General features: G+C 40.7%; 1 long non-coding RNA gene across 1 annotated transcript in view; it reads right to left on the bottom strand.

Moving 5' to 3' along the window:
• Positions 1–15,235, bottom strand: part of LOC117575663 (uncharacterized) — a 112,842-nt gene that overhangs the window by 72,756 nt on the left and 24,851 nt on the right. Inside the window, exon 2 of the long non-coding RNA XR_007955276.1 lies at positions 10,246–10,749. This is a non-coding gene — a long non-coding RNA (uncharacterized LOC117575663). The remainder of the gene's footprint in view (positions 1–10,245; positions 10,750–15,235) is intronic.

Here is a 15,235-nt window from a genome sequence, read left to right on the forward strand (position 1 = left end):
TTGTATTACGTTGAAAACTTTAATTGTATGTTTTTCAATGGTCACTCTTTTGCAAAGAAAAGAAAAACAAACCATTTAACAAGCGTTTACGAGAGTGAATCTCTCGCATCATTTGCCAGGGACATGTATATTATTGTTCGCATGGACATCCGAGTCGAGCATGTGAGATACTTGTCACAGACAGTTAAATGAAAGGCACAAATTGCTTTGCCCAATCCTTGTATCACACACATACCATAATATATATGTATGTGCGTATAGTCGACAATGGACCCCTTTATTCAATTACCTCGCATGGCCGACGCCAGAATCGCCATTGAATTTGAATCTATGTGAGAAGAGATCCCAACCGATTTATGCCGGAACACGCTCCTCATTATTATTTCACGCTTATCATTTTATTTCAATTTTGTACAAAATGCTGTAGCGAAAAGTGCGCTTTCTTGTTTGCGCAAAACGAAAATACAATAAATTTATAGTTGTTCGTTGGTCTGGGATCGTGCACAACATGGCAAAATATGCGAGTAAATATACATGGCGTATATGTATAGTATTTATGTGGGATGTGGCAGAGTGCGTCGCTGATGCATTCATATTCCATTGGGTCCAGTTGTCTACCGCCTCAATGTGTACGGTCCATTACTTGCCGTTCATTCGATTATGTCGCCGCGATGCGCGTTCCGTCGTTGCCACAATTCCCCCAACTCCCCGCTCACTTCACTCTTCGCACACTGCTTGTGCGTTACTTTTATAGGTCATATGTTGTCCCTTTCGCATCTCGAGGTCCACCTCCAACTCCATCTCTAGTTCCATCTCCTGCCTCAGTGTCACTGCCAACGCCTTCTCCCCACTTTCACTCCTCACCCGTTCGCATACAGTAGTCGTCGTCGTCGTCGTCGAGTGGTCGCTTGTTTGTCTATTTGTTTGTTTATCAGTCGTCCAACCACCCACCCGGCGTACAAGGCTGCCAGCAGCATCCATCTAGCAACCATCCAACCAGCCAAACATTCAACCATCCACATTCATCCGCACACATTCAACGACGTCATCATTTTTTCCCATATGTATCTTTTTTCCGGCTGCTTTTTGGCAAACTTTTTAGTTGTGTTGTTCTTCGTGTTGCTCTTGTTGTTTATTAGACAAACAGAGAACCTCATTGTACTGGCCGCCGCCGTCGCCTCGAATTCCCCAATGGAATATGCTCGTGTGCATAAATTCTAGTTAAGCATTCCCCAGACCGGCCCAGGGAGCACTTTTCCTCTCGCACTACTCCACGCACTAGCTAGCTGTACATGATTGAGTCTCTCTACTATCTACCCCTGCTCCTTGCTCCTGCTTCAGCTTCTGCTCCTGCTTCGAGCACTTAGCACATTCGCGTCTGTGTCTGTCTGCCAAATTGGTTACATTTTCATAATGAGCAAAGCGTCGAGCATGACAACGAGTCGAACTTATTTCATCTTTGCCCCATCGTATCTGTAGCTATATCTGCTTCGATGTGTATCTGCTGATATGGAAATGCCATAAAAGTTCTTTGCTGCCCCAGACCACTAAACTTTTTCCCATTAATAATTTCCATTTTCAGAAGATTAGCAGCCAACGAAAAAGTTTCCCAATATCCCCCACTTCTTGTGGTCTCTTGGCGTTGATTTGTTGTATTTACTCTGCCTTATAGACTTATTTATGAATGCACGAGGGTCACAGCTCAGTTTTCGATCCGTATGAGAAATGGAAAGTGCTGTAGTGAAGATTCTCTAAGATCTTGTACCTGCTGCCCTGAAATCGTCACCCGCTGTGGAAGTAGAACTGCTCCTTGTAAAACTCTGGCGGCGCACAGCGGTTTGGAAAGGGTTCAGATTTCGATACGGCTTTGAGTTTACTTTTTGCGTCTGTTGCGCTCTAAATTCAATTACCAAAACGAAGAAAACTACACAGAATTTTGTCAAAAAAAATGTGAAGCGTCTCTAATTTTCCGAGAACCACAACATTTCTGTTTCGCTGACGTCGCAATGGGAAAAGTGAAAGTGACAAGAGCGCGGAGCCGCCGTTTGTGACAGCCATAAAAAGTGTAATGTTCTAACTGAAATTTGCCATCGAGGCAACGGGTTAAACAGAGAAAGGAATAGAGAGCGAGTATGTCTGTGATCTGTGATCTGTATTTCGTCTGTCTGTGGGCCACATGCTGCTCGACACCACAAATATTTGCCAACGCCAGCTGCCATCGTGTCTCTGCGCTTTGTTTTGTGAAATGGACTACCGTCTGTCTGCCAAATGGTCTTTATACGAATGGACCCAATCCACTGCGATTGGATCCAGCTAATAGTTTTGCAATCGTAAAACTTATAGATACTCAATGCGACGGATCAACGCACCAGATGTCGATGGAGATCGTAGTCGGCCAATGCGGATGCATTTTAGCTGTAACGCGCAAACGTTTTTTTATATTTTTGATATTCCTTATTATTTAATTCGAAATAAAACTGCAAAAGCTCAACGATGGAGACAACAATGGCGTCTCACTGGCTCACTGGCAAGCATAAGGCAATGGCTCACCGCTGGGTGCAGTTCGCCAATAATATTAAAATGCATAAATAAATTGCAACTTTCGCAAAGCGGCTTAAGCGACCCATCGAGGCAAACGGGTTTCGCATTGCAGCGCAGTGCCTCGCCTTCTATCGTCTGAAATATAAATACTTTATTTAAATGCGGCAACTTAAGACACTAAAGTAGGGATTTTACTCAAATTGCGTCTCTGAATAATGACATTATGGAGCGGATAAAATGATTTCCAAACGACTAATTTACAGGACATATTTTGCTTAATGAAGCTATGTAAATTAATGTTAGTTTCGGAATAATTTTAATCTTAAACGCAAGTGCTCTAACTGCAATTGAATTTCAGGTCAAGGGACATTTACTCAAACAGCAATTGGGCTTAAAGAGATAGAGAGAGAAAATGAGAGAGTGTCATTCCTTTCTGCCACCCCGTTAGCTAGGCAAACTACTATACAACTATTATTTACAATGGAAGTGCGCATGTGCGAGTATTCTGTATTTTAGAATATTGGAGTACACACATGTGCTCGTTTAAAGGTTAAAAATGAGATTGCAACTTAGATCCTTGCATCTGAATGTGAACAAAAACAAACGCAGCAACTGCATGTGTATGCGTGTGTGTGTGCGTGTTTGTGTGATGGCTGCCAATATGAGAATAAATCTAAGTGCAGCTCTGGAATGTGTTAACGTGTGTGTGAGCGAGACAACTGCATTGAACTGCATCCTAGACTTGGGTGAATGTTATTGCTGCCTCACTTGCTTTTATGCACTGCGATAAGCAGCAGTTCAGGCCTCAGCAGCTGAGCATCGGCTTTAATTTGACTGAATCGTGCTCTCCCGCTCTATCCTATAGAGTTAGCCGTGGCAGTCATAACTTTCTCTCGATTTAACTTTGCGTCTCAAATCAGTTGGTTTGCACTTGCAAACACGAGTAGTCTGCTCATATGGGAAATAGAGACTAATGCAAATATCTGACAGAAAACAGTTAACGTCATGGCAGTCTTGGCCATGTTATCAGCACAACAGACATCAACAGATAATAAAGCAGCTTTATTGCTCGCATTTCTTGTTGTTGCGTTTGTTGTTGTTTTGGTTATGGCAGCTTTATGTCACTTTAAATTCATTACTCTCGTCACACTCCAATTTGTCAAAATATTTACTATGTCGATTAATGAATGCGCGCTTTTGATTCACATTTTATTGCCGCATTTATTGCCAACAACAACATCAGCAAAAACAGCAACACACAGTGAGGCACGAGACTGACACTGGGGAAGCCTTTACTCGGCACTATAAACATAACATAAATAAACATTCATATGGTTTATGGTCATTTAAATGCCGTCGATTAAGGGTAAGTATTAGATACACCTGCTAATCCGGATGGGAAGTAATTGCTTAATAAAACAATTATTAGAACATTATCAATCGGTAAGCACTACTTGATTAGAATTGAGTTTGCACGACTGCAGAATACCTGGTACGTTGAATAACAGCAATGAATAATTGATATGGGCATTTAAAAGGCATATTATACATATGAGTATATGGAAGGGCTTTATTTAGCATTCAAAGAGTGTAGTCATATAGCACTAACTTTATAGCGTCTGAGCATTAGACACCAGACGCTCATTGATATGGCTTTATTTAGTGGTTTATGATTAATTTTAGCAATTATTAATATCAATACTGGGAATAATAATTTTTATTACTCAATAGTTGCCAAACAAAACTTATTTTGAATACGATTCGTACAAGTTTCAAGCAAAGATAACTGCAGTTACTTTTCAGCCGTAAGCAGCTGATGTGAAAACCGTAGAGAAATCTGCCAGGTGCCAGGTGGACCATTATCTCCCTTGTGTCATTATTGTGGCGCGTGCTTTGTTTACAGTACATTTGAGCATTTGAAAAGTGCGCAACTTAAGAGCGACTATAGACTGTTTTGTTGGACTCAATGTGTGGGGCGTTCTGGGTGGTTGGGTTCGATGTTCGCACGTCGAAGCTGAAACTGAAGCTGAAGTGATTGGCACTCACAAGGAATCTTGTGCTGTGACTTTCAGTTTTGTGCTACAGTATTTGCGACAAGTGGAATTCAAGGAACGTGATTTTCGGTGTCGTTGTTGCTATTGTTGTTGTGCGTAAAATTATGATGCGAAACGAAAATGCGAACGAGTCAAGTACGAGCCAAGAATGAATGAGAAGTTGCTCGTAGTATCAACTTATAGGGTATACTATGGCTATGTATGTGCATACTATATATGCTCAAGTACGTGCCTCAATACATACATACAGCTGAGAATTGTGGGAGACAGAGAGGAAGGGCTGGATGGCTGAAATTGGCAAAAACAACAAGGAAACAACAATGGAACATGCCCATGATGATAATGGAATGGTGATGATAGCTTTGCTTCGCTTTTGTTGTGTTTCTGCTGCTGGCTGGCAATGAGCGAAATGGAAACTCGACGAAATCAACGAAAATAAAAATCCGAAAAGGAAAACCAACAACAACAGCTACAACTACAATAACAACAAGGCACCGAATGAGGCAAAAAGCCAGAAACCGAAATGGAAACTAAAGTAAATCGCTTTTAGACATTTCTCTACACACATACACATACACACATTCCACATTCCTCCATAGATACACATGCATACATATATAGTAGAAAGATAGATATACATAATGTCTGCGGGTCGCGTCACATATATTTCAAGTTGCCCATTTTTTCGTTCCGCCGTCTCGTTGTTTTCTTCTTCATTTTTGTGAAAATATTTAATTTTATCTCAGAGAATGCAGCGAGAAACAGCCAAAAGATACGGCGAACTTCAAAAGCTTTCAACTAAATTAAATAATTTGCTTTTTCCCATTTGCTCTTTTCATCTTCTTCAACTGCTGCTGCTGCTGCTGTTTTCTTTTCATTTCAGTTTGAAAATGGGAAAAATTCAAGAGAGAAAAGCGAATTATTTAGCAAATTGCAGGCGCTGCTGCTGCTGCAGTTGACAACGGTAAAAGGAGCAAGGAGACAGTCGCAGAACAACGGGTAAGAAGCAAGAAGCAGAAGATGAACTGGCAGTTGCCAAGCTATAAAATGCAGAGCTCATCATAGCCAATGCAGTGCATACTCTGTAGAAAACCAAACTGACGGCGGGTATATTGGTAAAGATTGCGTATTTGTAATGTGCAAATAAAATAAATTGATATTGCTTTTACATGGAAGTGCAGGAAGAATAATATTAAATGGGTCTGGCAGACATCCTGTAGTTAGATCTGAGTTGAATATGAAAACTTTAAATATTAAATGCAAGTCTGACACAAAAATATATAAAATAAAATATGCGTCACTTCTATAAAGAAGTAGAAACTAATAAGAACAAATTTGTGTAAAATCAATTAAGTATATTAATAGACTATTATAAAGTCAACTTAAGTAGGTGGCCTCAATAAGTAAAGCAATAAATACAACTGCTAGATAGATAGGTACTCTTGAAAGTAAGAGTGAAGAAAATTCAATGACTATAAAGTGAGCATATATAATAATACAAATTTAAATGTATTAGAATTCAATATTATAAAATTTAATAAGACTAATATAATATTAAGTGAGAATTAAATTAAATCAAACTTATCTGTTTATAAAATACAAAATATTATTGTATCAGAATTATATTTTATAAATTCGAGTGAATACTCTTAATTATTTGAAAGAAAGAAAGCTTAGTATTATATTATCTAAGTGAAATCGACTGCTTTTACTTCTAGCTTAATCAACTGAATAAGCGTTTCATTTACATACTTTATAAACCAATTAATAATTGTTTTTCTTGTGGTAAGTTGCAACTATCTGACTGAATAAATATATACTTCTGCGGATCATGATAAATATCTACTCGGATCTCCGCTGTCAGTTTTAAAGTCTCAGATCTCAGTGGGGACTCGGAGTAAGTCATGTTGACAGCGCAAATGAAATATGGCCGCAACGGAAATGCTAAATGGAAATCCATTCTCGATTCCCATTCTGCCTGTCTGCAGTCAGTGCGTGAGTTGTGTGTGTGTTGTGGTTGTGTTGTTGTTGTTTTTGTTGTTGTCGGGGAGTGGATAATATCAATCAGCGGACATTCTTCATTTTTGTTTACTCACTTCACTTCACTTCACTTGGAGACTCTGCTTCACCTTTGGGCTTTGGGCTTGAAGCCATTGTTGGGCTTCTGTTTGTTGCGTTTTGTTTGTTTGTTTTGGAATGAATTGTTGCTGCTCAGTCACATCGATGCCTTCCTTTGCTGGCCATTTTATTTATTCCAACAGCGCACGAGTTGCCAGTCAAAGTCGTCGTTGCGATTGAAGTTGAAGTTGCAGCTCAAGTGGCTGAAGCACACACACAACTCTGATCAAGATACGTTCTCAAATAAACATTGTGGAACTGCAACTAACTGTGCCTACCCATTAGCTTGGCCAATGCCAATGCCAATTGGCCACGGCTCAAATCGATTCGATGGAAGCCAAGACGATAACTTGCAAAATCGCGAAGTCGCGTAGTCGCATAGTCGGCGTGTTCAATCGATTGCAATTGCAATTCAATTAGCCATGCAAATGGCAATTGGAGTTGGCCAAGCACCTTGATAGGCAGTGAAGGCCAATTAAGTTTTGCATACCAAACGCAAGATAGCGAATTCAAGCAACTAATTTCATTTTGAATGTATTAATCGCAAGTTATTTATGAAGATAATTTTTTTCCTTTGAATAAATTGCTTTTTAATCGCAATATATTTTGCATGCTTTTTTTGATATCTAAGCCCACTGTGCAGCAATTGACATTGTGATTTACAACAATAAAAATTATTCAAGAACAGCAGCAGACATATTTGCTTGTCCGCCCGCCCCTCCCCTCAACGCTAGCCCCGCCCGGACGCGAATGCGGACGCACCTGTACAGTGAAGACCGCAGGCGAAGCCGTCGACGTTTTGTCATAAAAAAATAAAACGAAATTGTCATCAGTTTTATGACTCGCTGCTGTTGGACTTGAACTGCGACTGCGACTGGAGATGGGGACGAGGATGGGGATTGAGTCAGCGTATTGGAATGGAATGGGTCATGTTTGGGGCTCGTGCTGATTGCGTGTGTCGGAAAAGTCGTATATTAGGCAGCTCCTTAAAAAGTCACTTGAACTGAGAACGGAGAATGGAGAACGGTGAATGGTGAACGGAAAACGCAATGTCAAGTCATAACGAGCCCAAGTTGAGCGATGGCTACTGGAATTTTCGTTTGTGGGCCTCAATACATTTAATGACCTGTCAAAATTATCATAAAACAATTAAATGCACTTCTCACTCATGCCACTTTATGTTGATTTTTTTGGTTTTTGGACTGCCTAAGCCACATTTCCATTTCCATTCTCAATCTGAAATCTGAATGCAATGGCCAACAGCCAGCAACCAATGGGCAATGCTTTTCGCCCGTTTTGTCCTTCTGCGTCTTCGTGTACGTCTTGGCCACTGACACTAATTGGCAGCTTTATGGCCCAGTTAAATCGTAAAACTCAAATTTTATGCTTTGTCACTGAAACGATTATGACGTCCGTTCAGTTGAGATTCAAATCCCAGCCAGCCTGCTTGCTGACTGCCTGGCCAGTCCTCGGGAAGTGAATATAGAAGTCATCCGCTGCTGTTCTTACGGTAGCTTAGCACTGTCGGGATTTATGTCTTTACTCGCAATATTTTGCGCCAATTTACAGTTTGATTTTAGTCTTAAGTTCTTCTTGTCTTGTGTTTATTTATCGCATTTTGCACATACTTAACTTTTTCCCTTTCCTGGCCATGTTTTATGGCCCACTCGACGATTGTTAAACGACTTTTAAGTGTATTTAGGCATTTACTCAAATCGACAATATTAAAAATAAAGAGAATAATAATCAAATTAAATAAAAATGTTTAATTATTTATTAAGCAATCTTAAGGCAATATTCCAGTTAAACAGGCGTAAGTGTAACTTATGAATGGATTCAAATATTCAGATGAGCAAAAGTAAACAATAAACAAAGAAACCAAATTCGAAACTCTAAACGCTGATTTTTGTTTCAATAACAAACTAAATATATATATGTATGTAGGTGTATAAATTTACATATAAACATGTGTAAACCTCGCAAGTATTCAGATTTTATGCTGTGGCACGCGAAGGTGAAGCTGCGACGAATGAGCAGAGAGATGATAGAGAAGAGTAAGGGCAACTTATCAGTTATAATTGAGAGCAGACCCTTCTCTTTGTGTTTCGTTGCGGATCGCAGCTAGAAGTTGATAACTCAAAAGGTTTTACTAGATATGAACCCTAGTGAAGACTCAAACCATTGTAAGCCAGAATCCAATTAGATTCGGTTACCGTTGGAATAGTAAAGCGGATGCTCTTTGCTTATTGCTGCCAGCAATGTTGCTATCGTTGTCGTCGTCGTCTTCGTCGACGTTGTTGCTGTTTCTGTTATTGTTGTTGTTGTTGTGCTTGCAATTGCACCAATCATTCTTATCAGCATTGCCAGCAGCCATTGGGGCATTGTTGCTGCTGTACACCCAATCGCCCACACAGCAGCAGCATTGCAAAAATTGCATCGGGTGGCCAACATTGTTGCCAAGTGGAAAAAGGAAAAGCGCATTATATTTTCCATCGCAACAAAAGTCCCTTCGAGACGGGGAGGGATGCTGGCGATGGCAAAAAGTTGTGAAAGCGAAGCGAACCGAACCGAAAAGAATGCAATGAATGCGAGCAAATCGTAAAAAAAGGAAATTGCATCAACCCAAAGCTCAGGAACTTGCGCAGGACTTTGAGATTCTCATAAATTCTAACAAGATTTCAAGCTGCGCCACGGTTTTCTCATTGGGAATAGAAGTTGCATTGGCTGTCGGCATCGAGTGGTGGTGTGAGAAATGCCCTTAGTCAGACCATCTAAGTACGTCCAATAAGCAAATGGCAGCAGCTGCCACACACAAGAGCGCAGAGCACAGGCCGCAGAGCAGAGGAGGGCGAAGAGCGAGCGCATGAAAACCAAAACAATGCGACGCTATCAAAAATGAGCCAAACAAACAAACAGCGTGTTGCTAAGAGAGTCCCATGAACTTGAACAGGTGCAATCTGGGTAAAGAGCGCAATTCAAAGAGCGACAACAAGAGAGAACGCGCAATGAGAGAGCCGGCAAAGAGCGAGACACCAATACTAATGCAAGTTGACTCTCTTAAGAGCAAGCAACTTAAGAGAGCGCTCACGCACACATTGACAATAAGACTGCGAAGAGCGCGGCACTAATACTAACGCAGAGGTCACCGCTGTGAATGTATTGGTGAGAGCACTCTCGAATTGACAGCAACGCGTTCAGATTTAAACAATTTCGAGTTGTGCGTTTCAAAAATACATGTTTTCGATTTTGCAAAGAAATATTAATTTTGTAAATTTTTAATAAATGAATGAATGTTAAATGTGCTATGTATATAGAAGAAGATGTATTTTTAATTGTCGTTGTTTTTGCTGCTAAGTGGCGAAATAAATTATAAATCTTATTGGCGTTGAAGTGTTTTCTACTTGGAACTTAGCCAGGACAAGAACAAAGTGGTTCGAGTATTCGCTATCCACCCTCAGTGCTAGGATTTGCTATCTCCTTCTGCCTCTCAATATTAATTTCAACCCCAAAGCAGTGGCATTCCTTCACTTACCTCGACGACGTCGCTTCGCTGCCTCTGCTGCTGCTGCTAGCTCTGCTTCAATCCATTCCATCCCTGCGCCAGTCGAGGTCGCGGTCCGGGCACAACGCAGGCGCACTCGTTCAACGGTCGCCGTGACCGCCGTTACTGCGGCATTGCTGACAGGCTGGCAAGCAGGCAGAAAATTGCCGCACAAGCACAAACAACGTTGGCCTGTTTGCTGCTGCGGCTCTTTGTTCCGATATTTCAGTCACGTCACAGAACTTCACAACAGCCGCCGTCGCAGGTGAGTGTCGGTAGCACGCCAGCAGCATGGCCGCAGCATGGCCGCTCTCTCTCACATCCAAGATGGCTGCCGCTGCCGTTGCCATGACAACGCGCTCTCTTCTGTCATTCCATTCCATTTGTTAGCGTCGGCGCTCTCTCATTCACAGCACGCATTTGCTCACATACATATTCCGCATGGAGGTTTTCTGGTTGTCTGCCATTGGTTTCAGCCGACGGCATTTTGTATAGCTGCAAATGAAATATATTTACTTGATATTACTAAAAACTATTGAAACTATTCAATTTATATAATGTAATTAATCATAATAGTTTTTTACTTTTTAGAGTTTATAAAAATTATTAAAAGTCCGTTTAAAATTGTAAATATTCTTCACAAGAAAATATTTATATATGTAAATGAAATTTATTTTGGTAATATGTACTTTTAAATGAAAAAATATAGTTTAATATATTGCTTAACTTTCGATATAGTTATGCTATGCATCTATTTTATGTATTTAAATATTTGATTTAGTTTTGCCATCAACAACAATATTTGGTTTCTTTATATCGAGAAATTCAGTTTTTGCGTCGGATTTCAACGAATTCCACATTAAATTCGTTCAAGGTGGCAATATTTCAGAGCATATTGCAATTTGCATGATTTTAAATAAATCGCAAAGCAGCTTAACATATTTTTGAGTTGCGATAAAAATGAATCGCCTTATAAATTACAGCTTAGTAGTTGAGTTTGACTAACTTCGTTATGTATTAAATTATTATAAGCCCATCGCGATTGTTTTAACTGTCTTAATATCTACTTGCTTAATATCTACATTAATTTCTTAAATATGCCCAGCTTGTGATAAACAATTACTGAATAGAAGAAAAACCACGACATTTTCATACTTTTGCTTAAGCATGTAATATCGGTTCAAGTTCAACATTTTCTTAAGTTCTATGTGGCTTTATTTTACGATATTTTATAAGATTTATTCTCAACTGTAAGTAAACCACTTTGTCCACCAACAACAAAAAATACTGAAATATGCGTTTTAATTTAGAATTCAGAAATCGAATTTATAATAAAACACAACATCGTCGCATTAAGTAAACTATTTCCGTGAAATGACCATAAATTTGAAACCAATGAAAAACTTCCAATTCGATTTACATTTGATATACTAACACAATCCCCCAAAAACAAACTCATTTTCCGAGATATCTGCGTTTGCTGTTGCTTTTGCTTTTGCTGTTTCTTTTGATGCTGTTGAACAAAAGCAGAAACGCCTCGTTGACATTTGCCAATAAAAATAAATAAAATACCATTTGGGGCTGGGATACCACCTACGATAGAGCCTCGGCACAAGGCACAAGGCACATAGCACACACCGGTGGAGGAGCGGCTACAAATAAATTCCGTCGTTTAGGCAAAGTCAAAGCAGTCAAGGCTCAGCAGCCGCCTGGGAGCACTCTAAGTCTAAGGGATGGAGGATGGATGGAGGCGTGCGTGCGTTGTGTATGTTGCGTTGCGCATTTTAATACAATTTAATGCCCCATCGAGCGCCACCTCTGCCATCCGCCTTCCAAGCATCCATCCATGTATCCATTCGTCAATGTTTGGGGCTCCAAACCGATTGCGAGCCAGGATGTGAAGCGGTATGGCAACAATTGAACCTGATAACATCGCGGCCCCGCTGTTGTCCAACAGCAACTAGAACAACAACAAAAACGAGAACAAGAACGAGAACGGGATCGGCATCAGCAATGGCAATGGCTGGATTCATAGAAATCCAAACAAAGCCTGGCAAAAGCAGGAGGCATAGAATTTCCGGCGCACGGGGCACTGCCGTATTTTTATTGGAAATCGTTTATCTTAGCGTCAAATGGCCGTCCCAGTAGCAAGAACGTGTCCACAGTCAACGCTCAGTTGCACAGTGGTACAAATATATGAGAATGGAACTAATATTGAAGTTATATAATGTTAAAATTTGTTGTATTACTTAGAGAACGTAATCTTATATATAAACTTTTCTATAAATAATTTGAATGTGTTTAAAATAATCATTTATATTTTCTTGCATGTTCCCACTGTCAAGTGTTATTGTTTGGGGTCACCTCCAGCCATGAATCGGCTGTGCTTTTGCCATTTAACTCACAAACGACGGAATTAGTTTTCCGTTTCGTTGGCATCTCAGTTGCCGGCCATTAATCCGTGCCCATCTTCGTATGTCATTCAGTCTCTTTCTCTCTCCCCATCTACGGCAACAGTAAGTGATGACTTTGCCTCAGAGAGCTTTTCGGGATTTTCTACTTCATTGCTATGCATTATCGGTAGACGAAATGGATGGGGTTAGGCTCGTGTTGAATTGCACTAATTTAGTTGGCCCCCTCCAACTCCATGCTCCATCGCTTTTGGGAGGGCGCGTGAGTAGTTGTCGCTGCCTTGTTTTATGATGATGAGTTCGAAGTTCAAGCATGTTCAGCATAAAAACGCCTACGCCTGGGCACGAAGCATTCCAGCTGCTGTGGCCAATCTTGACAAGGACATTACAACGAAAGAGTTTGAATTTCGTAGACGCTTCGCTATGCATTCGAAACTATTAAATGTTGTGACGGCAATTATATTTCAGATTGCTCTCAAGGCTTTCATAAAAAACACAACACACAATAAACAAGGGCATGTTTCACATGAAAACGAGAGCAGTCTGATAAAAATTGAGTGCCGTCAAATGACCTTCGACTGATTGTGTATGAGTATGTGATTCAAATATAATATTTCATGTTCATATCCATAACTGGAGCGACCTCTAATGTCTCAGAAAAAGGATTGCTCGCCGACTGCGGTCAATAAAACTATTAATGACCAGAACAAACGGGCATTGTGACGCTGCCTCTGTGGCTGCCTTTAGCTGTCTGCCTCTTGCCTCCTGCCACGCATCGAGGTCATTCCCGCTGCGTATTTGGTGCGCAGTCCTCCAGCCGCGTAACTCGCTCGAAGCCATTATTAGTCCTGCTTTTTATTGTCGGCATTGAGTGTTTGTTTTACACAGTTGCCAGCCTATCTCTGAATGCATCTGTATCTGTAAGTGAACTCGAAATGTATCTGAATCTGTAGCTGCAAATGAATCTGTATCTGCGTTGTCATAACGCCGTTGAGTTATGTGCACTGTTGTCAGGCTGATAAACCCGTTTCTCCGGCATTGCTTCGCTTTCGCGCCTTCGACTTAAGCCTTCAACTAATCCATGAAATGAGAATTGGAATGCGCTAAGCCGTCAGTTGCTCCGTCGCTGTGTCTCTGTCGTTGCCACGCCCGTTATATGCTCCAAGGATGGTTAGAAATACTATTTTATACTCGACTTGCCATCACCTCAACCTCACCCCCATCCCCATCCCCATCCCAATCCCCAACTCCATACACATTCACATCCATATCCCCAAAAACATCCACGACGTCGTCACTCGACGGTTTGCCAGTCAACCAAATGGCGATGGCATCTTGCCATGCAACCTGTGTACGAAGAGCTACAAGCCAAAGGCGTGGATTTCTCTGCTGTGAAAGGAACGCGAGAGCTTTCTAAGTTTTCATGCTGGCGATTTTATGCACGCGTCTACACTGAGCGAAATCCCATTGAAACCGAATTAAAGTTACATCCTAGAGAGTTAAGTAATGTATTAATATATTTAAATAGCAGAGTGAAAACAATTGCAGCGAATTTTCTACGTTTTCTATATAAGCAGCTTAGTTCTTTCGCTCAGTGTAAGTGTAATTTAAGCCAAAGAGCAAAATGTGAAAACTGAAAAAAACAGCAACGAATAAGGAGGAAAATGTACAAGGAAAAAATAAAAGCTGCTGCTGCTACTTGCTGCTCGTCGACATAAAACTTGCAAAATAAGTTTCGCATGTTTCAGCAAATTCAGGTAGGAAAAGGTTCGCTCCTGGATTTCGCTGACGAGTTTTCTGAGCAGTGAAGGGAAAGGCAAAGCTGCGAGTGAAGTGAGGAGGGGGAGTGGAGGCCGCTTGAATATGCAGCAAATATTCTTCAAACGCCTTGCCGCATCCCTCGCCTCGCCTCCAACGTTTCGCCGTTCTCAGTTTTATATGCTCGATTCGAGACCCGCCCACCTGAGAAGCCATCGCGCTGCTAGGTAAATGAGAAGTTGGCAGAGCAAAGCCGTCGTCGTCGTGCTCGTAAGCTGCCGTTGCCATTGCCATCGCCATTGCCAGGGGATGGGTGAGGAAACACGAAATGTACTCCAATTTAATCAAGAATTCTATTCTGTAAATGACTTGCACAAAAACACGAAGCAACGTTAAGTTTGGGGAAAAGGGCAAAATCTGTGTGGGTAGGGTTGCTTCTTCTTCCAGCTATTCTGCAAGAATTTTCATTTTCATTTCGCGTTTGAAATGAAAAAATTGCATGAGCTAAAAAGCTGGAAGCCAAAAAGGTTTCCCCAAAGGCCTGGGAACTGTTTGCAAATTCGCCATGAAAACAACTTTGTTGTTCTCAGTCTGCCTTATTGTGGTGGAATTTCTGAATATTTCTACTCAACTAAATCCCATTAACGACATGCACTTCAGTTAATACACACGAGTTTGTATCACCATCAAGATTTTAGATTATCAGAGAGCATCAGAAACAAGGACTATATTTATTCGCTTACTAAGAAAATGTTTGAAACATTCAATAATAAATTGTTCAGAATTAACTGCAATTTTATTTAAAATTTTTA

This window comes from Drosophila albomicans, chromosome 2R, assembly GCF_009650485.2.
Source record: "Drosophila albomicans strain 15112-1751.03 chromosome 2R, ASM965048v2, whole genome shotgun sequence".
In the NCBI taxonomy this organism is placed as follows: Eukaryota; Metazoa; Arthropoda; class Insecta; order Diptera; family Drosophilidae; genus Drosophila; species Drosophila albomicans.